The sequence below is a fragment of the Nicotiana tabacum genome, chromosome 9 (genome assembly GCF_000715075.1).
Source record: "Nicotiana tabacum cultivar K326 chromosome 9, ASM71507v2, whole genome shotgun sequence".
NCBI classification, from domain to species: domain Eukaryota; kingdom Viridiplantae; phylum Streptophyta; class Magnoliopsida; order Solanales; family Solanaceae; genus Nicotiana; species Nicotiana tabacum.
Genome location: NC_134088.1, coordinates 10,743,055 through 10,769,702, shown reverse-complemented (window position 1 = coordinate 10,769,702; position 26,648 = coordinate 10,743,055). Strand labels below are relative to the sequence as shown.

The 26,648-nt window shown below is 34.6% G+C and overlaps 2 pseudogenes; one reads left to right on the top strand and one right to left on the bottom strand.

Annotated features, from left to right (window-relative positions):
* Positions 1-334: 334 nt before the first annotated feature.
* Positions 335-13,409, bottom strand: LOC107817948 (bifunctional purple acid phosphatase 26-like; annotated as a pseudogene).
* A 7,504-nt stretch (positions 13,410-20,913) lies between these two features.
* Positions 20,914-25,218, top strand: LOC107800567 (transmembrane 9 superfamily member 9-like; annotated as a pseudogene).
* Positions 25,219-26,648: the final 1,430 nt, after the last annotated feature.

Genomic DNA, 26,648 nt, shown 5'->3' with positions numbered 1-26,648 from the left:
TGAAAAAGAACTTTTATCTTAGTAGGCTATTCTTTTTTAACGCTCATTAACAGAGTTATCATATAAAACTATCCTAAAAGTGGGAACCTTAAAAGTTAGAATTTGAATTACCAAAATATTGACAAAACCTAGTCCAAAAACATGTGCCCTAAGATACAAGTGCAACGCACGTATCCAAAAACTAGTCAATCAAATAACACAACAATAAAAATGTAATACGCAGCTGTTTCAACATGAAAGAGTTTCAATCATCTTCGGGGAACTTTACAAGGACTTAACACTTCCATAATGACATGATGCTGCCACAAACATCATAAATTCTTGTTTTTATGACCAATACAACTAGTGCAGCACGAGAGTTAGCACGAGAGTTTAGTGTCCTGGGCTGCCCTTTCAATACAACTAGTAGTAAGGTAGCTGGATCCTTTCTTCAACAAAGTACATAGATTTTGAAACTGGACAGTAGGACCACGGCATAAAACTGCCTCTAGGTTGACAACATGCTTGATAAACTATGTTTCAGAACCGTGCAGGCCTTTCTGAGATGACAGTGTAGATGATTCTTATTCAACTTTCTCCTGCGACGAGCACTTCCCCTGCATAATCATGACTTGCACTCATTAGTCAATGGGAGACATCAACGATAAAAAAAAAAAAAACAGGAATCATTTACTGCTTTGTAGCACTCAAGAGTGTGGCTTAGCGGTTAATAAATTGGGTGATAACTATGGGAGATCGGTACTCAAATTCCAGCATAAACAAGACGCTAGGTGATTCATTCCCATCTGCTTAAGCATTGGCGGACAAAGTTAGCGATACCTGTGATGATGGGAGGTAGTAGGTACTTAGTGGTACAGCCGAGTGCAAGAAAGTTGACTCAGACACCACTGTTGTAAAAGACACCACTGTTGTAAAAGAATGATCATACACCAATTTGTATTTCAAATAATATAATGGTCTTAAGAGCTGAGACATATAGTGACATTGACAAGTGCAACTATGGTAGAATCAATAAGCGGTGAATGCATAGAGCTGAGGTACAAGTACTAACTTCTCAAGATTTATCAGTAAAAAATGACGCTTCACTTGTGAGAGTAGAACTCCATGGAAACTTAATGCATTATATTTTAGCGAAACCAATTACTTGCCATCACAGTGCATCAAAAGCATTTCTTTAGATCTTTCCATGTAGGATTAAATGCAGAAATGTTATTTCAGTTTTGTTCAATAACTAAATTTATCAAAAAGAATCACAAGGTCAGTCGATCGAATAGAAAATAAGAGCAAGTGCATTAGATATGCTTAGCCATCCTAGTCATGGTATCTACTATTCCGGACTCTTTTGGTTAAACATCAGTATCTCACACAAGACGCAGTGTTGTTTACAAAAGTACCTTCTAGTCTGGAGAATGATTTCAAGATTGAGTGTTGTTTACATAAAGTAACACCACATTTGTTCACTATTTTACAGCATGGATCTAAAGTCTGAAAGCTATATGAGTGTGAAGTTCTTCAATGTTATCAAGTTTTGACTAGTGTGTTCCAACTAGACGGGGCGTACAATAAGTAAATTAATAGCGGAGAGATGAAAGAAATGTTATGAAAATGCTTGAAGGGGATGACACTGACCAATACTGGTTGTGCAACGTGAACGAGTCAGTTGTAACTTTAATTCCATCGTCATTTCGGTTCCAGTGGTAGAATGCATGTGTTCTATTCTTGATCTCTAACGTCGAATGACCCTAACTAGTTTCACGGAAAGCAGAATAATCTGGCTGTGGATCTCTAAATCTGCATAGAAAGGGAAATGATAATATAGTTCAACATCATGTACAAAGCCACATTAGTTGGATAGCATAAAATGTACAGTAATAAAATTCCGTAAACTCAGGCTGTTACAAGAGGCAGAGTCAGATAAATCAATTATATGTTAAACAGACAAAGGTCCTTGGACAGGATCCCTTGTGCAAATTGTGCTGGTTGGAGATATTTTTGGAAGGACAAAAAGAAGCAAAAACAAACGACAAAACATAACTCAAACTTATCAGATAAGGTGGATCACATAATTCAACAAGAGCGCGTAAGGTGTCATAGACTAGGGTAATCCCTGCAATCTGTGTAACTTACCTTGAAGCAAGACCTTCTTGATTTCCTCCATCACCAACAGTTATGTAAATAGGAGCTGTTTTATCCGGTACGGGATAAGCATCACCACCCGAGACATTATAGTGTATATTAGATATGCGATACTGAAAAGGATAAAAAATAGGAGGTCTCAACATCACAGCATAATTATTACGATACCGATAAAGTTTGAAAATTGAAAAAAGACACGACAGAAGAAATGTGCAACTGATTTCTGTAACTAAATTCTCTCTAAGGCAACAGTGTGTCACATACACTGACTTAAAATTTCATCTTCAATAAAAGAAAGGAGGCGTTTATGTGTCTCTAGCCTATATCCTGATAGCCTCATATTACTGCAATTTGTGCTCAAATATTTTGAGTAAAATGTTAGGTCATCCCAGAATTTATATCAGTTTGGCAATAAACATAATACTTCTTAGTGAATTAGTCCAGATATACAAAGCGAGAGTATTGCTTCTGGGGAAAACTCAGCATTCTTCTCTATTGCGCCTAAAATCTCTATTTTTGCTAATATTAGACGTGTTTCTATTTGTCTGCTAAGATGCTCCAATCTTTGGTTGACAATATTATGTGGAAAAGACCGCGATTTACTCAAAAGATATAGAGCATTATCGGTTGAACTTTGTCAATAGATTTTCTTAGCTTCCCATTGATCTTGATTAGTTTTTGCTGATTTTTTTTTCTTTTCGCGGGAGTTAATTTCATCTATGACCAAAGCCCCACTAGCTAATGGTCATACAAAAAGCTACATATATATATATATATATATATATATACATATATATATATATATATATATATATATATATATATATATATATATATATATATATATATATATATATAAAATCAAATCTTCTTCTTTGAAGAGACAAGCAGCGATGACGAGTATGATGATGAGATAAGACAACTTACTGATCTTTCATAAGCATGGACATGGCCAGCAAAGATCACATCAACCCTGTGTTTGATAAACCATCTTTCAAAGACGGATCTCATGCTTTCCCCTTCCATGAAATGAGCTTCATTACTATTGTAGATGGGAACATGCATAAGGACTATAAGCCAAGGAGTTTTCTCTCTATTCACATTTTTAAGTTCCTGCTTCAGCCAATGCCATTGAGGTGTATATTTTACTGCAAGCCAAGAGACACAGCGACTGAGTAGCTATCCAATCAAAAGAACCATTTTTATGGTTGATGATGCTCAAAGGTATAGTAAAACAAGAACAACTAGAAACATTTTCAGGTTTTAGACAATTCAAAACTAGGTCCTAAAGCTTTAAGCTTGTTCTTTGCATTATAAAACCAGCGGAAATTACTTTGTTCTAAGCTTGAAGAGCCTATATGTGAAAGAAAAATTCCCTCGCCAAATGCACCAAATAATTACTGGAATTTTTATCTTCCTTCACATGGACATGGTTCGGCAGTACAAGAATGAATAATTGGTAATGAAGAAAACAACTTGCAAAAAAGAAGCCAGCAAATCATCTTGGCAAAACTGCAACGCAAAAGCTAGTGAGCACGAGTTCGAGGATTTTTACTTACAGATGCATATACTTAGTTGATTACATGATGTTTTGCATTTCATTTCGAAAGTTCATTAGTCCATCTTAAAACCATTAAGTTGCAAATATTTTGTTTGTGTGGCCTTTTAAGTCTTCTGAAACTAGAGAATCTACAACTTCGCGTTTAACGGCAAGATATCGCAACAAGCATTGCACCTACTAAAGCAAGAGAAAAAGGACAGATGTATTATTTACAAAGAAGCAAAAGATAAGAGGGAACAATTACTTACCAAAAGGAGAGTAGCTTGATAGGACAATTATGTGAGTGGATGCCCTTCTGATGGCATACCAAAGGGGATTACTGCTTCTTGAAACTTGATAAGGTGTTGGGTATCTATATAGAAATGATTTGAATGGAACTACTTCCCCTGTACATAATGAGAAGTATTGTCAATGGGCATCAGAATATTTTAAGTGGACACAGTGTAGTGGTCCTTAAGAAGGGAGAAACTTTTATATGACTCATCGGAGGTGTTTTTATGTTATTCTAATTTAGTACATTTTAAAACATTGCTCTCAAAGACATGAGCTCATATGAGGTCTGAATTAGAAATGAATATGGGGATTTTGCTCAATATAGAATTATGGTCCTGCTTGGCATATCCAGCCATCACGGCCTCAGGTCCATCTGAGGATTGTGAAAGAATCGCCATTGTTCAACACAAGCGCAGAACATCTTTAAGTCATCTTTTCGAGTGAATGGAGTGCTTGTGGCTACTAGAATGTTGCAACATACACTGACATCTGAGAACAAAATGAAGTAAATCTCATTTTGTAACTAGAAAGCAGTAGCAACAATGAGAAGAAAACATGTCGTGCAGTAGTGCTGATGTTATAAAAAGCCAAAAACTTTGTGAAATAACTAGAAAGCACTAGCAACAATGAGAAGAAAACATGTCGTACAGTAGTGCTGACGTTATAAAAAGCCAAAAACTTTGTGAAACATATGTAAAGTCATTACCATATTTGGAAAGAACTCTATCTCATGATTCCCAGAGGACCAAATCCATGGCTGGTGTGCTGCACTTTGTTCAACGAAGCGGCCCCATGTATCCCAACGAACTCCAACATCATTATACTCATATCTGTCAGCATAAGAGAGATCTCCAACAAACAATACACTTTTGGCTCCACTTTGCATGTAGTGCTGAAGAGTAGAAAGAGAATTATATGTTTGACCAAGATCACCTGCAAAGAACGTCGATGAATTTCAAATAAGAATCCTGCCATGATAATGTCATAACATAATGCATAAAATATGTGAAAAAACTCGAATGCTTTTTGATACACGGTCTCAGTTTAAATATGGTGAACAGATAAAGAAACATTAGCTAACTTCTCACCCAAAAATAGAGTCGCAGATTTCTAATGTTGCTTCCTATGAGTGGTTGACTTGTTTTACAATAGCAAGAAAAACACAAAGAAACTTGTTCATATTGTTAAATCAAATAAACTATGTTTCCGTCGTAACAAAGGTATGTGATGTCTGTTGCGGAAGCCAAATGTATATAGTGTGAATAAGTCACAACTACTATACCAAAAATTATGACAGCCACCAAATAATAAATAAGACAATAAAGCAACAATAAAGGGAACACCAGAATTTACGAGGTTCGGCTAATTTTGCCTACTCCTCGGACACAACCAATATTTTATTCCACTCCAAAAATACAAGTGAAATAATACTAAAGAGAGAAGATACAAATGCCTTAAACAGATGAGAAGGCAAATGAGAGGTGTGTTTAAATCCTAAACATTAAGCCTTCTTTTATAGGGGGAAAATCCCCCCAACTTTTATTTTCCCACCGATGTCGGACAAACATTTTGTCAAATTCAACAAATCTCCACCTTGGCAAAATTCCACATCTTCAATTTTCTCTCAATAACAGATTTGGTTGTGTCTTCATCTTCAATCTTCAGTGTTCAACAATGTTGATCAAATCCAAACAATGTTGAAACTTGATCGCAGTCACCACCTTTGTCAGCATATCAGCAGGATTCTCCGTAGTATGAATTTTCTTCACTGTGACTCCACCTTCTTCTATGATTTCTCGTACAAAATGATACCGAACATCAATGTGCTTCGTCCTTGCATGATAAACTTGGTTCTTCGCTAATTGAATAGCACTTTGACTATCACAAAAAATTGTGATACCTTTTTGTTCAACACCAAGCTCCTTTAGCAATCCTTGAAGCCAAATTGCCTCTTTCACAGCCTCTGTAATAGCCATGTACTCTGCCTCTGTTGTAGACAAAGCAACTGTTGACTGCAAAGTAGACTTCCAACTAACTGGTGCCTTTGCAAAAGTAAACACATAACCAGTAGTTGATCTTCGTTTGTCCAGATCACCCGCAAAATCTGAGTCACAATATCCAACTACAGACTGATTGTCTTCCTGCTCAAAAACTAACCCGACATCTACAGTATTATGAATATACCGTAGAATCCACTTCACAGCTTGCCAATGCTCCTTCCCTGGATTGTGCATATATCTGCTAATAACTCCAACAGCTTGTGAAATGTCAGGCCTTGTGCAAACCATTGCATACATCAAGCTACCAACAGCATTTGCGTATGGTACCTTTAACATATACTTTCGTTCAGCTTCATCCATTGGCGACATAGTAGTACTTAGCTTAAAATGGGAAGCAAGTGGAGTACTAACTGGCTTAGTCTTGTCATCTATGCCAAAACGTTGAAGTACTCTCTTCAAATATTTCTTTTGAGATAAACAGAGTTTCTTTGAACGTCTATCTCTAATTATCTCCATGCCAAGAATTTTCTTTGCCTCACCCAAATCCTTCATCTCGAACTCCTTCTTCAGTTGAATCTTCAACTTATCAATTTCTTCCAAATTCTTGGAAGTTATCAACATATCATCAACATATAGGAGAAGATATACAAAGGAACCATCTTTAAGCTTGTGCAAATACACACAATGATCGTATTTGCTTCTCTTGTACCCTTGCCGCAACATAAACTCGTCAAATCGCTTGTACCATTGTCTAGAAGATTGTTTCAATCCGTACAACGATTTTTCAAGTTTGCACACCATATTTTCTTTTCCAGCAACTTTGAATCCTTCTGGCTGAGTCATGTAGATTTCCTCCTCCAAGTTTCCATGTAAAAACGCAGTTTTTACATCCATCTGAACTAGTTCCAAATCCAATTGTGCTACCAAAGCCAACATAATTCTAATAGAGGAATGTTTTACAACTGGAGAAAACACTTCATTGTAATCAATTCCCTCATTTTGAGCATATCATTTGGCCACCAATCTTGCTTTGTAGCGAACATCTACTTGGTTAGGAAATCCTTCCTTCTTTGCAAATACCCATTTGCACCCAATTGCTTTCTTTCCCTTCGGGAGATTGGCCAATCTCCATGTATGATTCTGATGAAGGGACTGTATTTCATCATTCATGGCAATCCTCCACTTATCTTCTTCTGAACTTTGGACAACGTCTTTATAAGTAGTAGGAACATCATCAGCTACAATTGAGGTTGCACAAGCAACCGTCTCTATGAGACGAACAGGTTTCGTTATTGTTCTTTTTGTCCTGCTGGTTGCTATTGATTCAAGTTGTTGTTGAGGTTCCTGAGTTGGAATCTCCTCTACTGGCTCTCCTTCTAGAGGATAATCTTCATTTGTTTCCTCATCTGCTTCTTGTGTAGGAAAAATAAATTTTCCCTCAAACTCCACCTGCTTAGAAGCACCTTCATTTTGTTTGGTATCTTCTGTTACCTTATTTACCATAGCAGATTCATCAAAGGTAACATCCCTGCTGAATATTACTTTCTTTGTCATAGGACACCATAAGTGATATCCTTTGACTCCAGAAGTAATTCCCATAAAAATAGCCTTCTTTGCCCTTGGATCCAATTTTGACTCCGTCACATGATAATATGCAGTTGAGCCAAACACGTGCAAAGAGTTATAATCTATAGCAGGTTTTCCATACCATTTTTCAAATGGTGTCTTGTCATTAATAGCAGCATATGGTAAGCGATTAATGAGGTGGCATGCATATGTAATTGCCTCAGCCCAAAATTCTTTGCCCAAGCCAGCATTGGACAACATACACCGTACCTTCTCCAGCAAGGTCCGGTTCATACGTTCTGCCACTCCATTTTGTTGTGGTGTATGTCTAACAGTGAAGTGTCGGATGATGCCATCATTTTCACATACCTTATTGAAATGATCATTTTTGTATTCACCTCCATTGTCTGTGCGAATACACTTGATCCTCCTGCCTGTCTGATTCTCCACCATCGTCTTCCATTTGAGAAAAATTCTCAACACTTCATCTTTGCTCTTCATTGTATACACCCATACTCTTCGGGAAAAATCATCAACAAAGGTTACAAAATAGTGCTTCCCACCCAATGAAGGTGTTTTGGAAGGACCCCAAACATCAGAGTGTACATAATCCAAAATGCCTTTAGTATTATGGATCGCTGTACCAAATTTAACCCTTGTCTGTTTCCCTTTGACACAATGCTCACAAAACTCCAAGTTGCAAGCCTTTACTCCTTTTAACAATCCTTGATCTGATAGAGTTTTCAAGGATTTTCCTCCAGCATGTCCCAAGCGCATGTGCCATAGCTTGGTTGCTTCTGCCTCTTTGTCGTCACTGGATGTCACTGTCGCTGTCCCAATAACTGTACTGCCACGATAGCGGTACATATTATTATTCTTCCGATTAGCCTTCATTACCACTAGTGCACCGGAGCATACTCTCATCACTCCATTTTTTGCAATAATTTTGAACCCTTTTGATTCTAGGGCTCCCACAGAGATGAGATTCTTCTTCAAATCCGGTACATATCGAACATCTGTTAATGTTCTGATCATTCCATCATGGTTCCTTAATCGTATTGAACCAATGCCATATGAGGTAAGAGGGCTGTTATCCGCTGTGTGGATGACTCCATATTCTCCTTCTTGAAATTCCACAAACCAATCCCTGTTGGGACACATATGATGGCTACAAGCCGAGTCCATCAACCATATGTCTGATGATGTTGATGACTCTGTTGTAACTAATGAGAAGTCTGAATCATCACAATCAGCTACATTTGAATCCATAATGGCCTTTCCATTATTATATTTGGCCTTATTCTTCAACTTCGGACAGTCTTTCTTCCAGTGCCCTTTTTCTCGACAAAAGGCACATTCATCTTTGCTGGGTCTGGATTTTGACTTGGATCTTCCCTTCTTTGTCCTCGTTTGATTTTGAGGACGACCCCTCACAAATAGTGCTTCTCCTTCTCCGCCCTTCTGTTTTTCTCGCTTTCTTTGTTCATAGCTATACAAAGCCGAACAAACTTCTCTGAGAGAAACTTCGTCATTTCCATGGAGTAGAGTAGTTTCAAGGTGCTCGTACTCATCAGGAAGTGACGCCAACAACATCAAGGCCAAGTCACCATCATCATAAGTTGTATCCATATTTTGCAAATCTGTGACCAACTTATTGAAACTGGTGATATGTTTATTCATCGTGCTACCAGGAACATAGGTGAAGTGAAACAGTCTCTTCTTCATGTACAATTTATTTTGACTGTTTTTCTTCAAAAATTTATCCTCCAGTGCTTTCCATAATCTACTTGCAGAAGTTTCCTTTGTGTATGGATATTTCTGCTCTCTAGCAAGGTAGGATCGAATGGTACCGCAAGCAACACGATTGATAATTCTCCAATCTTCTTCTCCAATAGCATCTGGTCTCTTTTCTTCAATAGCAAGATCTAGCCCTTGTTGAAAAAGGACATCTAGAACCTCGCCTTGCCACATCCCAAAATGTCCGGACCCGTCAAATATTTCTACCGCAATTGCGAAATGTTAGTTGACCTATTATTCTTAATACTTTTTCAGTTAAGGCCCTTGTTCTTAGTCTTGTGCCAGTCTTTGCCTTGTTGAAATGAAACAGAGGAAATCATGTAATAGGAGCTAAGAAGAGAGATTATCCGTACCAATTATATATATTGCCAGAGAAATGAAATACCACCCTCCCACAAACAGAAAACTGAGCAGTACTTATTTGGCTGTGGGAAAAGTATATGAGAATGCTCACCTATATGCTACGAAAATGCACTGGACGTGATGTTTATTAGCCCATAGCCAACAAGATAAAAATGATGAATGTTTCAGTTTTCAAAAGAGGATAACAAAAATGTTGGTGTTGACTACCTGAAGGTCACTAACAAGGCACTGATGTATATAACCGGACTTGTAGTTGTAAAATGTGTAGTTTGTTACAGTCCCCTCAGCAGTAAAATCATATTTCCCCTCAGATAAGCCGTAACGCACTTGGCTAGACCCTGGTTCATCAGGAGTTATCCATGAAATTATGACAGCCTTCCCATCATAGTCACCCTGTGTAATATGTGTTGAAGTTTGGCAAATTTGTCCCACATCGGTGGGCTCTTGAATTTTGGGGGGATTTTCCCCCTATAAAAGAAGGCCTAATGTTTAGGATTTAGATACACCTCTCATTTGCCTTCTCATCTGTTTAAGGCATTTGTATTTTCTCTCTTTAGTATTATTTCACTTGTATTTTTGGAGTGGAATAAAATATTGGTTGTGTCCGAGGAGTAGGCAAAATTAGCCGAACCTCGTAAATTCTGGTGTTCCCTTTATTGTTGCTTTATTGTCTTATTTATTATTTGATGGCTGTCATAATTTTTTGTATAGTAGTTGTGACTTATTCACACTATATACATTTAGCTTCCGCAACAATATGCACCTACAAAAATGAATGGAAGTCATTAGCACTAATGACACATAACCCATTGTAATCTCAAAGGCATGTTTATGAAAAATAAAACATATCAGAGCAAGACTTCTGCATTGGAAACAGCTTGTTGTTTGAACTAGTCTCAAAGAAACTATGGTCAAATTTAAAAAAATAAGTGGAGTTTAAGCTTCTCGTGTTCTGGGAAACGATGAGCATGACAAGACTTATAGATTAGAGCACAACAACATTATACTGTTTTTTATTTCACAATTTTCTCATTTCGTTCAGAAAGTGATCGTAAAGAACTTTGCAATCTGAAGCATGAATACTAAACATCGAACAACTGATTAATCTTTTTGACCAGGTTGAACTAAGACATGGACTTAAAGCAGTCGAATAAGAACTGACTATGAAAAAAGACTTTTAACCAAACAAATACTTCTTTAAGAAAGTTTTGAATGATCCAACCAGAAAGTACGTCTTAGGACTCCAAACTTACTTGCTGTGGAGCATTATAACCCTTTGGAACTGCAAATACTTCATTTTCAAGAGGAATATCCACAGACGGCCACCGAGTTCGAACAAATGCACTTGTTATACCAGCATTCCCATTGTCTATGAATGTCAAGACGAGAGATAACAAAAAAAAGAGATGAAGCAACATTGGCTCCTCTCCCCCTAACTTCCAAGACGAGCACTGCTCAATCAGAGAAGAGTTCGGGCAACTCAAGTTTTAATTGACTGCATCCAAGAAGAACCAACACAGGGATCAGAAGGAGTATCATTTTTCTCCAAGACTCATTCCAGTTCAGATCACATCATCAAATAAAATAAAAAATGAAAACCATGTCAGTTATCGATTTCCAAAATGCAATCTTTTGAATTGGGTATTTACTAGAACTATTACAAATCAATAAAGAATGTATAATTTTTTTTTTATGGACAGTGTCCAGCTTGCGCGCCCCTCAACTATTCCATCAGGTGTCTCGAACAGATACGAGATACCGAGCAACTTTGCCAACAAGGCTTAGGCAGATAAGAAGAAATCACATAATATTTTTTTGCTCTCTAGTGGGATTTGAATCTAAGATCTCATGGTTCTCCTCCGACTTTATTAACCACTAAGTCACGTCCTTGGATGCATAACGAATGTATAAGTTTCCGGCTCATTGATAACATTTATAGTTCTTAACCTCTATGACTAAACCACATATCTTAAGAAAATCTACACTCATATGAATGAATGTAACTAGAACATCAAGAAAGTGATATGGGCAGGGCGAAACTAGAGTATAACTTACGGATTCGGCGGAACCCAGTAGTTTTAGTCCAAACTCTATATTTGTCTTAAGAAATCCATTGAGTATGTACAAATAACTACTTTAGAACCAATAATTTAAAAGAACAAGAATCCCGAACCCATAAACTTCAAATCCTGGCTCCGCCTCTGGATATTGTTCCTCGACGGTTGAAACCAGAGGGGAGTGAACCAGCAAGTCTACGGGGTTTGATATCAGCACAGCTTAATTCATAACAAAAATGCATTCTTTTGAACTGGGTATTACTAGAATCATTACAATTTACAAATGTAAAATGTGGATCTTAGCTCAACTAAACTAAGCAGAAAATGAAGATCATATATCAATTATCAATATCAAAACATGCTATTTTCAAGATTGGGTGTACAAATTAAAACTTATCACAAATGTAATACAAATGTATCAAAATACAATCTTTCTTAACGAACAATCAAGAAAATAAAGGGAGTGATTGTTAGGATTTGCACTGAATTTCTAATCTATTAGGACTCTCTTTCTTGAAGGACTAGAAAAATACTCCTAAAAGGATTAAATTTCCTTATTATGTCTTATCCTTTTCTTGGAATACAAGTTTTGCACATCTATAAATTAAGGATCTCTACTTCTCACAAGGGCACAACAAAAAATATCCACAATGTAATCATTAAAGAGTTTTGTTTAGGGGAAGATTTTTCTCTCGATAATTTTCTTCTTTTATATTAGTTTTATCATATGTAGATCAATTGACCAAACCATTATAAACTATTATGCTTAGTTTAGTATATTTTTCTTTTGTCGTTTGATTTATCGTCCACCAAACTTGTTATTGTTAGTTTCCGCATGCACCATGTTATTTCGATCCCACCAGTAGTGATAAGGGTATTGTACCTTAAATGCTGAAACCACAAGGGAGTCAACGAGCAAGTCTTAGGTAAGCTTTTCTATACTAGAAATATCAAATCTTTTGAAATGGGTATATCAAAAATCTGATCTTTGAATTGGGTGTAGTAAAAATATTGAAAATTAGTCTACTACAACAGCATATGAATTTTGTGGTTTAATGTTGGTTCAATGGCGTGAAATTACAAGAATGTACTACCGTGTCAAGAGAATAATGTGGTTACGTGGCAAGATGTGATTGGTGATCTCTTCTGTGAACCAGACGATTGTTATCGGCCCCCTCTGGACCCGTTGGATGAGTTTAGGACTAATGAAATATCTTGTTCTTTTTTCACGTAATCCTCTCTCATGGGATCTTTTATCTTTTTTTGGTCTAATAATCTTTTTTTGAATTTTTTATTGGATTAACACCCTAAAATTCCCTTAAGCTATTATATTTTTTTGTCAGTTTCCTACTAAAACGATTTGTTGTCCTCAAAATCTTCATGAATTATATTGCCCTTCATATTAAAAATCCATTGTTGATGACTTAGCGTAATGTGTGTAAATACTCGCTTGGGAGTGTGTGACGGCTGAAAAAATCCATCAAAATAGCCCACCTGACAAAAAATAATGGCTAATTAGCCTAACCATCTTTCAAATTTATTTTTTAAAAATAAATATTCTCCTTATTTCAATTATATCCACTTTTCTTCCTCATTTTTTCACCACTCTTCCTTATTTTTTTCACCTTTCTTCTTCTTTTTCACCTTCTTCATCATTTTTTAACTTTTTTTCTTCAGTTCTCCATATGAGTTTTCTCGATAAAATTTTTATCCCTCTCTTATTTCCTTTGAAATTGTTTATTCTCTTTCTTGTTTTAGTCTTGTTTCATGTTTTATACATATTATTGAAAGAATACTGATTTAAATCTTCTTATTAAACTCAATACATTGTCAAAGCCGGTTGAAGGGTAAGGCAACCCCAGCAATGGCTTTGGGACCCCAAATTCTGGGGGGTCCACTTACTATCCATAGTAATTATATATATATATATATATATATATATATATATATATATTATTTAAAATAATTTATTTTTAAGTATAAAAAGGAAAGAGAAAATTTTAATTTTTTACTGACATTGATTGTTGAGATTTGAATAATCTAAAGGGTATAAAGTAAATGCAACTGATAGTCGGATTTATCACAATAAATCTAACGTTCTACTTACAATAATCCATCGGATAAGAGTACGTTTTGTTCCTCTACTATCATAAATAGGCCTTATTTACCCACGGTTTAAATTTTTTATCGAAAATATCCCTACAGTTATACATTAGGTTCATATTTATCCTTTATATGTTAAAACGGGTTACATTTGCCCTTCGTTATATTTTAGGATCATATTTATTCATCTACTCTTCAAAAAGGGTTACATTTGCTCTTCGTTATACTTTCTTGACATATTTATCCTTACAATTATAATTTAAGATCATATTTGTCCCTCATCTGTTAGATCGTCATGTCTCACCTTTGTTTTCCTACATGACACCTATGTGGATTTCTTTTTCTTCCAATTTAAATATGGTCACCTATTTAAGATAATTTAATCCACCCACCTAATTTAAATAAGACTTCATTAACTTTATTATTGTGCAACTTCTCATAATTTACTTTGGTTACTGCAATAATTATGAGCTGTATTAGATTAGTGATTTTGAGTTCAAAGTTATTGTTTGTCGATATGTTGTCGATGCTATAACTATTGTATTTCGCACAATCTTCATAAATTCCGTATTAGGAAATTGCTTTTCGTGGATTAATCATGGTCAATTGACCCAGTTTAGACTTTACCGAGTTGTATCTCTACAAACACTTCAAAACATCATTGAGTGATTCATGTCTCTTAACTCCTAAGTATTAAGTGGAGACAAATTAACATAGACAAAGGTGAAATAATTAAATAAATCAATTAGAGATAACACTATAGTTTCGTTCACTCACTGTCCAAAATTTTCTCGCTCTCCGAAACATATGGAGCTGACCCGGAGGAGAGAGATGGACGGGTGGGTGGGTGGGCGTGGGGGGATTGGAAATTATGATTTCCATTTGGTTTAGTTAGTGTGTCTTATTTAAATTGGGTAAGCGGGTTAAATTATCTTAAATAGGTGACCATATTTAAATTGGAAGAAAAAGAAACCACATAGGCGCCATGTAGGAAAACAAAGGTGGGACATGGCGATCTAACAGATGAGGGGAAAATATGATACTAAAGTATAATTGTAAAGATAAATATGTCAATAAAGTATAACGAAGGGCAAATATAATCCATTTTGAAGAGTATCGGTCCTAAATTATAACAAAGGGAAAATGTAATCTTTTTAACGTGCAAGGGATAAATATGAACCTAATGTATTACGGTAAGGATATTTTTGTGATAAAAACATTAAACGGATGGTAAATAAGGCCTATTTATGATAGTAGAGTGCCAAATCAAACCCTTATCCGATAATCCATTTACTCCATTAAATTCCCAGTCATTTCTTTTAGAGAAAAGGGCAAAATATATCACTGTACTTTCAAAAAACATTTAAAATTTACCTTCGTTATACTATGAGTCCAAATATACCCCTACTGTTATACTTTGGGTGCAAATATATCCCCATTTAAACGGAGTGACACGTGTCATCGTCCTTTTGGCCAATTCTGAGTATCCCCTAATTAACTAAAAGGGAAAAAGGCTAGATTTGTCCCTCTACTTTAGTAAATTATCCATGTTTGTCCCTAGTTCTACTATCCGTCCAAATACAGTCCTACCGTTAAAAAAGTAGACAAAATCGCCCCTAACCCTAAGAGAGATCCAATGTGGAACTGGGACCCTTTTCTTTGACTGCCAACTAGGCAAATTAAAAAACCCATACCCATTCAAATAACCCATTACCCGGTCAAACCCATTTTCCCTCTTAAAAACCGTCCACCCCACCCAAAACGGCCTCCAACTAGCATCACAATCCTAAAGCAAATGATTTTCCATCAATGTGAAGCTTCCTCAACAACTTCAATGCCTAGGCAAAATCGGGATTATTTCAGCCTTTGCGTTGAGGGAGTCTTTTATGATTTTTCCCTTCAACTGAAAGCCATCTCCGACAGACAAGAGAGAATTTTCTACGACACCGAAGGTGAAGGCGACGGCGGTGGCCGGGGGTGGGGGTTGGGTAGGCGTTGGTAGCTGCAACTTTTTATATAGTTCATCATTAGATATATAAATCTTCAAGTTCTTTATGTTCATATTTACAGATCTGAGATAAGGTACCTTAGGCTTTGATTTCTTTTCTTCTATTTATTCATTTTTCTGATCTTCAACTCTTCACAAAACTAAAAATAATTTTGCAGCTTAAAGGTTTGCGATTTTGAATCTCGCTTCATCTATTAAGAAGTTAAAATTTGTAAACACCACATTGTTAATTAGCACCCTTTATTTGGTAAATTGGCACTATTGAGTTGTAAAGGAACTTTAATATGATTCCATAACCATTTTTATTTCATAACAGTCCGAGGTATCAGTTTTTTTCAGATCCAGTTAAATCGGGTCATGAATAGGAGGGTCGAAGCGAGTTTTTTAAAATTGGGTTCAAAATTTGTCTAGTTGGCAGTTTAAGATAAGGCTCTCAGTGCCACGGTGGATTTGTGTTAAGCTTAGGAATGATTTTGTCTATTTTCTTAACGGTGGGGACGAATTTGGACGGATAGTAGAACTAGGGACAAACGTGAATAATTTACTAAAGTAGAGGAACAAATCTAGTCTTTTTCCCTAATTAAAAGACCCACACCAATTGTCCATACCCGAAAAACAGTTTTCTAAAGCAATTTTTTTTGTCAAAATTGAAAAAAAAAACTGAAATTATTTTTACTAAAAGCTGAAAAAACGAAAATATTTTTTTTTCAATTAAAAATTACTTTTAAAAAAAATTGAAAAACTGAAAAATATTTTCTAAAGCAATCTATCTATACTATATTAAAAGCACGAAGGCCCTTAGCGAAATGTCGTTCGATTTTTTTACCCTTAAAAAATTAAGTTTATACTGGACAAAGTAGTAATTTAATTAATTTTTAATATTTAGGAATAGTAATTTAACTCATCCTAAAATTTAGGACTTCAAAATCAATTAAAGATTGCGTACCAAATCCTTTCTTATTTAAGCTGTGTAATGTAATATAACATATCTGTAAAAGATAATTGTACGTTTCATTAACATGTAAAAATCTTTGGATGGAACACTTTCAATTCCTAAAGTCATAGGAGTATTAGGAAACGTATCAGCACTTTGGAATCCTTTTAGCTATAGGAGTCTCTTTTTTTTTTTTAACACTAACCCATTATATTTCTATAAATATTTTAAGCAAAAGTTTAATTAAGTATTTATATATTTTTTAGGTTATAATCCATTATTTTCAATCATTTTACTTAGGAGTTTTATTAATATACTTTTGGCTAAAAGAAAGGGAGGATGAGGGTGTGAATCGGAAAAAGGAAGAAAAAAACATATACCAAATTATTTCTCTTAGGTAAAATACGAATAATTTGTTTATATTATAAATATATATATATATATATGTCCAGAAAATAGTAAATGTCTTTCGCCTTTTACCCTTTTTAACTTTTACGGAAAAGGGTTCAAAATGCCCCTAAACTATTAGAAAAGGTTTAAAAATACCCTTCATCCACCTATTTGGCTAAAAATACCCCTCCATCCACCTTTTTGGTTCACTTATGCCTTTTCACCGTTAGGTCAATGCTGAATTAAAAATAATTATTATTCTTTTTCTAAAATTTTAAAAAAAATATTTTACAAAATATTTTCGTTTTTTAAACTATTGCACCAGTAGTCCACTAATTTAGTAAAGTCCTCTTCTTCTTTTTTCTTTTTTTTTCAGTTTTTACAAAAAACAATTCAGTTTTTACAAAAAATATTTTTTTACATTTTTTCAGTTCTTTTAAAGAATTCCTTTGTAAAAACTGATATTTTTTTTGTAAAAACAGAAAAAAATATTTCTATTAAAATATTTTCGTTTTTAAAAACTGGAAAAAAAATTTCAACAAAAAAATTGTTTTTGGAAAATATTCTTTTTTTCATTTTTCAGATTTTTAAAAAAATCAAAAATATTTTTTCTTTAAAAAAAATGAAAAACGAAAATAAAACTAAATGCTTTACAAATACTGAAAAAATGAAGAAAAAAAATATTTTTCAAAAACAAAAATATTTTGTTGAAAATATTTTTATCAGTTTTTAAAAACGAAAATATTTTATTAAAAACATTTTTTTCTATATTTACAAAAAAAAAATAGTTTTTACAAAAAAAAAAATTGAAAAAAATATTTTTTTGTAAAAACTGATTTTTTTTTTTGTAAAAAATGAAAAAAAAGTAGAAGAGTTTACTAAATTAGTGGACTATTGGTGCATTAGTTTAAAAAAATAAAAATATTTTGCTATTTTATTTTATGTTTTACAAAAAGAATAATAATTATTTTAATTTAGCATTGACCTAACGGTCAAAGGGCATAAGTGAACCAAAAAGGTGGATGATGGGGTATTTTTAGCCCAATAGGTAGATGAAGGGTATTTTTAAACCTTTTCCAATAGTTTAGGGGCATTTTGAACCATTTTCCATAACTTTTATAATGGACAAATTTGTAACTTCGGTTAGTTTCCTAATATTTAGGACTTTGAAATTAATTAAAATTTTGCATGTTAAATCTTTCCTTATTAAAATAGGTAGAAAATACTAATATTTAGGAGTTTAAAATTAATAAATAGTTTACCTTATGTAAATTGTACTAATGGACAATACATCCTTTGTGCAATGCGTATAAAATCAAGATGACAACAATGGCGACTTCAATTAATTTCTAATTAAAAATAAAAAAATGGAGATATAAAATTACATACATTAAATTAAAATTAAATTATTTAATACAATAACGTCTAACTAAAATTATTTCAGTGCATAATAATTAAATATGTATTCTAAGTATTCTTATTTAATCATATAAAGTAATTAATTCATGTTCAATTAAGCACCTAAATTATTATTTAATATCATACTTAATTATAACAAATTATACAAGCCTATTATCTATATTTATGTATGTCTATACTATATTAAAAGTATTAAGCCCCTATCGAAATGTCGTTCGCCTTTTTTACCCTTTAAAAGTTAATTTTATACCAGACAAAATAGTCATTTAATTATTTTTTTAATATTTAGGACTTCAAAATCAACTATTATTTTATTTAAGAAGATCCTAATATTTAGGTCTTCAAATTCAATTAAAATTTACATTATTAATTCTTTTCCTTATTTGACCAGTTTTTATAAATATTCTTTTGGAGTTTAGTACGTGGCCATTAAAATTTATTTTTTAATTCTTAGCCTCTAAAGTATATAGTAGTATTTTTCTCTCCAAATTACCAATAATTGATTACCTAAAAATATGAACTATCCATCAGCAACGTATGTTCGCTTTTTCCTGTTAAATTTTTAAGAGTTTTGATTTAATCTTAATTTTAAATTTCTAGAAGTCTGAACTAATATGGTGTTAATTTAGAAATAATTTAAGCTACAACCATACTATGTGAATTTGCAACTACAGTTAACTTTTTACTTCTAAGTTAAACTAATGTATTTGGAACTCTTGAAATAACTATAAATTGGTCATTTTCCCCTCGATAATTTTGAAAAATTGGCCTCAACATTATGAACTCTTGAAGTTTTAAAATTGTTATTAGAAGAGTGCATTCAGAGTGAGTTTAGGATAGTATTGACTTTTAATTGATATTGGATGAGCGTGCAAAGAAGAAAATTTAGAGTTAAATCAATAAGAATCTGGATAACTATTTCACACAAGAAGAGGTTCATTTGGCTATAATTTTGATTAACTTTGAATGGAGAAATATTTTTTTGCACAATGACATTATGAGCGTAGACTTTACAAAGAGATGCTGGATGAGATACAACACTATAGCATATTCGTATCTTATATAATAAAATATTTATAATGATAAATACTATAGAACTAATTACACTAAATTCATTCGGAAAATGTTGAATTCAGCTATATATTAGATTAATGTACTAATATCTTTTTCATCATTTAAACATATATTGCGTTTAGTTTTATCTCCATTGCTATTTTATTAATAATTTGTTTACGTTTTATATTGATTAACGTGATGCACACGTGCAACGCACGTGCACTAAAACTAGTATTTATAAAAACTGAAAAGCCTTTTTTTAAAATGAATTTTTTTTACTAAAAACTGAAAATAAAACGGAAAAGCAATAAGTTTAAAAAGACTGATTTTTTTTTACTAAAAACTGAAAAAAACGAAAATATTTTTTTCTTCAGTTTTTACGAAAGAATTGCTTTAAAAAAACTGGAACAAGTGAAAAATATTTTCTAAAAATAATGTTTTATTAAAGAATAAAAAAACCCGGAAAAGCAATTTTTTTTTAAAAAGCAGATATTTTTTACTAAAACTTTAAAAAACGAAAATATTTTTTTCAGTTTTTACAAAAGAATTGCCTTAAAAAACTTGATAACTGAAAAATGTTTTCTAAAACAATTTTAGGAAAAATAATTTCAAATTTTTCCAATTTTTACAAAAAGAAATTGCTTTAAAAATTGCTTTTCAGGCATGGGTAATGGGTATGCTTATGAACGAGCCTTTTTAATTAATTAGGAAATAATTAAAATTGACCAATAGAATGATAACATGTGGTACTCTGGTTAAATAAGGGGTATATTGAACCCAAAGTATAACGGCATGAATATATTTGGACTTATACTATAATATTTTTTATACATTTTTCGAAAGTACAAGGTATATTTAGCCCTTTCCATTTCTTTTACCATAGACGACGACAACCATTCAGATCCAATCTGAACCGTGGATCACACGACAAACGCGTCCAATCCAACGGTGAACATTCCATCACCAGTAATTCCTTAATCAAATCACATTTTCCAGTCTTTACCATTAGCTTCGTGTCTCGATCTTCTCGTTTGTTGTTACTCCCGACCTTTGACTGCGCACGCAGTTTAAGAAATATGAATACTTTTGAAATTTGTGGTTTTAAACAAGTAAAAAAGGGGCAGATTATTTATGTGATTATAAAAGTTTTAAGGGTAGAATTGTAAGTTTAAGCTAAATTGTTACCAAATTTAGTAAAGGTTTATTTTTTTTGGAACGGACCAAAAAGAAAATATATTTACAAAAGCTCCAAACAACTCTCTGTGTGTGTGGTGATTTAGAGAGAAGCTTCTAGAGAGAGAAAGAGGCGGAGTTTGTACTCTACGCTTTTGGATTCACTGTGTGTGTGTGTGTGGATCTAGATCTCGGTGAGAGAAAGCTATGGAGGTAGCGAGACCTCAGTTGATTCACCGATGGATCTCGGTTTTGGTGCTGATATGTCTCTTCTCCTATGAAGCTCACTGTTTTTACCTCCCTGGTGTTGCTCCTCAGGATTTCCAGAAGGTGAATTTTCAGCTCTGTTCTCTCCAAATGTGTGTGCGTGTGTTTTTGTGTATGCGATATGTTGTAATTACATGATTCTGTAGTGAAAATCCGAGGTTAGAGCTAGCACGATAGACAGAATGATTTTCATTGTTGAATCTCGATGCTAATTTTTGTGCTATTCATTGCACACATATAGCGGTTATTTGTAAATCGGATACTTCTAATAGGAGTAGGTTATAATTGAGATGGTTTTTGGATGAATTGCTATTGTAGTACATGTGCTATTTGATGTTTGAGGTTTTGATTTGGATAATTGGCGGCTTATGTGTTGGATCTGGTATACATTAGCGATTTTGCTGATAAATCTATTAAATTTTCTGTTAGATCTATAAAAGCATCAAATGGATTTTATTGGTTTTGGTCGTTTAAGGACGGTACATTCTACTGTTTCCTCTGTTAGATTCAATGGGCTTGTTGTTGGTTGAATCTAACTTCCCTTTATACAAGTGGAACACATAAGCTTCGGACGTAAGATTGTAGTTATGGTTTAAGTGAGTGGCATCAACATTCAGTTCTGGAAAACAGTATACAAATGCTTGATCCCAGCATCCAACATTTGTTGAAATCAGGAGTTCATGGACAAAGGACACTCAGTTGCATATTGACTCGATACATTTGATTGTCTATGTCTACATATGGACCTATGGTTTTACTACAGTGCGAATGGTGCTTCATGTATTTTGTCTCTACCTTGCTTTCAGCTGATTACCGCTGTTTTCTTTTCAATGTTGTTTGTTTGTTTTACTTCTAGCCTTTGATTGATATATAAGATATCAAGTGTTTTGCTGTGTCCATAGAGGATTAGGAAATTCTTGAATATTTCAACTGAATAAAAGATAACACAAATTTCATAATCATAGAGTGTCAGTTGAATATTGGAATAACAAATCGAGCTAAATGGATTCTGAGGATTCATATAGCTGACCTCAGCTAGCTTGGAATTGAGGTGTATAAGCAGCTGTCCTTTCTTGAGACTTCTAGTTGTGGGTGCAGATATCTAGTTAGCATGCTTTGTTGTTGGAATATTCCAAGTGGTCCACAGATTATCAAAGACAGATCTTCACACAGTAGTGCAAAATATGCCTCTGATAGATTTATATTATGAAAAAAAGGAATCTTTTTAATAGCTCGTATTGTTGGTAGGAGCAATTTCAGAGCGAGACATTTTGGAGGACAGTGTTCAGTATAATGCTATAAAAGTATGAAATATATCTTGTGATTGTCCAAAGAAGTCTGGTACAAGTTTCCTGAAGTTAAACAGTGATTCTATCAACTTTTAAGAAGCTCCTTGGCACGCTAAATTTTCCACTTCAATCTGGCCAAAAATGTTATTTTGTCTGAATCAACTTCTTGTAAGATGACTTTTCACTTTTCTCTTTTTTGGGGCAGGGTGACCCTCTGATGGTGAAAGTGAACAAGTTGACCTCTACAAAAAATGCAGCTTCCTTATTCCTATTATTCCCTTGATCCCTTCCTTACTGCAAGCCGGAACAAATTGTTGACAGTGCAGAGAATCTTGGTGAAGTTCTTCGTGGTGACCATATTGAGAATTCCCCTTATGAGGTTAGTTTCTTTTCTCAGATTTGTTTTTTCCCTGATTGTTCTTTGTTCCTTTTTCTTCTTTTTTTTTGTGGGGGTGGGTTACTAGTGTGCTTTGTCTTATGCTTTGAATAAGGGGGAGTTGATTGACTGGACAATCTATTATGCAGTTCCATATGAGAGAACCACAGATGTGCAATGTTTATGTCGTACTGTTCTTAATGCAAAAACTGCAAAACAGCTGAAGGAGAAGATTGAAGATGAATATCGGGTCAACATGTGAGAGTTATCCTGTGATATCTTTGTATATTAAATTTGTTTCCTCTTTTCTGGTTGTATAATATTGCATCTAAAATGAGATGTGACGTTTTAACAGGATTTTGGATAATCTTCCTCTTGTTATGCCCATAAAAAGGCTTGGCCTGGACACTACAGTCTATCAGCATGTTTTTCATGTTGGTCTAAAGGGGCAATATGCTGGAGTATGTATCAGATTATTTCATCTTTTTCTCTGGTGGTTTGGTTTATAAATATTCTGGAGGCATCGTGAACTTATTTCCTCTGCATCTTTTCTATTCTTTAGAGCAAGGAGGAGAAGCATTTTATCCATAATCATTTGACATTCACTGTCAAGTTTCACAGGGATCCACAAACTGATGCTGCAAGCGTTGTAGGATTTGGAGACCATTCTGGTAGTTATGTGTAGTTCATATGTTTTGACTTCAATTATTGTTTCTTTGTTATGAATGTTGAATTGGATATTGTGTTTTCTTTTCCAGTGTGAAATATGAATACGATGGGGAATGGAATGACAAAAATCGGTTGACCACTTGTGATCCCCATGCCAAGTGTACTGTTACAAGTTAGGATTCTCCCCAAGAGGTTGAAGATAAAAAGGAAATCATCTTCACATATGATGTTGAATTTAAGGTAAAACACGTCTAATTATGGAGATCAGATTTTATTATCTTTCTAAGTGGCAGTTGATGTTTGAATCTACTACTGATAAAGTGCCTATTACTACAAGCTTAACTACCCTGATCAGCCATTATTTGTTATGCTCAAAATTACCTCCCATGTCCAATTAATAACTTTACCGGTGATACTACTTATTTTCTTGTTACACTCTACTTCCTATATTCTAGCCAATAGCACCTATTATTTAATGTTGAATTTCTCATGAAACTTTTTCAAGACAATATCTTAATTTTAAACAAGTTATATTTAATACGGAGTATTGAAGTTCTTTACAATGTAAAAATGCACATGCATGTGGGCTGGTTGTGATGAATTTGTATCCTTGTATCTGTTCTCCAACTCTCAGGAAAGTGATATCAATTGGGCATCGAGATGGGATACATACCTTTTAATGACCGATGATCAGATCCACTGGTTTTCAATTGTTAATTCATTGATGATTGGGCATGGTAGCAATGATCATGTCACGGACCCTCTACCGTGACATCTCCAAGTACAATCAGTTAGAGAGCCAGGAAGAGGCTCAAGAGGAAACAGGATGGAAATTGGTTCACGGGGATGTTTTTAGGCCTCCAATTAACCCAGATCTGTTGTGTGTTTATGTTGGGACTGGTGTTCAGTTCTTTGGAATGACAGTAGTTACAATGACGTTTGCTGTCCTGGGATTCTTGTCCCCTTCAAACAGGGGAGGATTGATGACCGCAATGTTGCTTCTCTGGGCATTCATGGGTGTTTTTGCTGGGTATGCTTCAGCCCGCCTTTACAAGATGTACAAAGGAACTGAGTGGAAGAAAATTACTCTCAAGACAGCACTCATGTTCCCCGGAGTTGTTTTTGTTCTTTTCTTTGTGTTGAATGCTCTAATTTGGGGAGAGAAATCATCTGGGGCAGTACCATTTGGAACCATGTTTGCATTAGTATTCTTGTGGTTTGGCATCGCAGTACCACTCGTTTTTGTTGGTAGTTATGTAGGTTTTAAGAAGTCAGCTATTCTTCATCCTCACCTCAATCTGGTTGCAGCAGTTCTATTACATATTCATTGTGCTCGTCATCCTTATCATTGCCTGTGCCGAGATCACAATTGTGCTCTGCTATTTCCAGCTATGCAGTGAGGACTACCTTTGGTGGTGGAGATCATACCTCACTTCAGGGTCATCGGCTCTCTACCTATTCCTTTATGCAGCATTCTATTTCTTCACGAAGCTTGAGATCACAAAGCCCGTATCTGGTATGCTGTACTTCGGCTACATGTTGATCGCATCATATGCTTTCTTTGTCTTGACTGGCACAATTGGGTTCTACGCATGCTTCTGGTTCGCGAGGCTCATCTACTCATCAGTGAAGATTGACTAGAAGTGTCGTGTTGCAGTTCCACGAGATTTTAGTTGACAATATGATTCTTGTACCAAAAGATTGAAAAGGATGTATTGTTTGTTAATTAGCCAGTTAATCCTCTTATTTACTTGAACTTTTATAGATGGAAATTTTGTTAATGAAGGTGTTTTAGAGATGGCAATGGGGCGGCCCGCCCCGCATAACAAAATCTTATGTTTTCAACCCGCTCCGCCCCGCCCCGCATAAACCCGCACCGCATAGTACAAAACTTTCTCTTTTCTTTTTAATTATTAATTTTAATGAGTAACTTTTCCCAAACATTTTTTTGTTAACTTGTACTAACAGAGCTAGTTGTTTTTATTTTTATTTTAGGGCTTTTAAAATCAAAAATCAAAAGCATTATTAGAAAGAAAGCAAACCCAGAAAATTGAAGGAGTAAAAGGTTTTGGTATGACGTCTCATTTTCAAATCTTCTTAGGATTAGTTTCTGGACAAATGTGAATTCAATAAAGTGAATTGGTCTTATAGTAATAATGATGATCTAAATGCATAACTGATTTGATAATGCAAACTAAATATAGCAATTTTTTTGTAATATATCAATTTAAGATGATGGAATAAACAACGGATATAATATGGTAAAGCCTAAAGGAATTGATAAGGAAGATTGATCAAAATTGCATGCTTAGCGGAAGAATTTTATAATCAGATTCTAGGAAAGATAAAATTATCCCAAAATCCGCAACCGCCCCGCAATCACGTTCATTTTCGTAAAAGAAATTCAACCTGCCCCGCGTCCATCTACCCCCGCCCCGCACCCGCCCCGCCCCGTTGCCATCCCTAAGGTGTTTGTTGTATTCACTAATTTTATATGATGTTAGCTCCAACCACCAAAAATGGAAGATGCTATCTTGATTCAGATAAAGAGCAGCAAAGTATGAGGTAGTTAAATTGGGCAATTGAGTATTCTTGAGGGGAGAAGACGGGCCAGATGCAGCAGAGCAACAACTAAGGAGCAAGTTCCTCCTATAAGGAGACCGCCGTCTCAAGGAGCATCACGACCCACATGCTAAAGGCAAAACGATTGGCTCTCTATAGCCCAATCCCCTCAGGGTTCCCCTCCTAAAAGAGTGCCAACTCAAGGCTCATCATGGCCGTTAGTTGGCCAACTTATCATGCTCTCATGATTGCAGGTTCCAATTCTGTCCCCCAAAGTCGTGAAACATTGTTCACGGAATAGAAAGCTGGCTCTAACCCTCTACAAAAGGTGATTAATGTTCAGTTTTGGTCCACCTCTTTGCAAGATGGCAACCCAATTGGCTCTATACCCCTGCAGACAATTCAATTGGCTATATACCTGAATCTAATTTACCCTTACCCCTGCTATATACCTGAATCTAATTTACCCTTAGCCCTGGGTCCTTTCTATTCCTTTATATGCTCACCATGGGAGCATAGGTAAAGTTCAATCAGGACATTATATAGGAATAATTTTTAAAAGGGGAGAGGTGGGAAGGGGTCAAAAGTTCATATCCGGACATTATGTAAATTATCATAAATAGACTTCCGCAAATTCATAGGAGGTCCA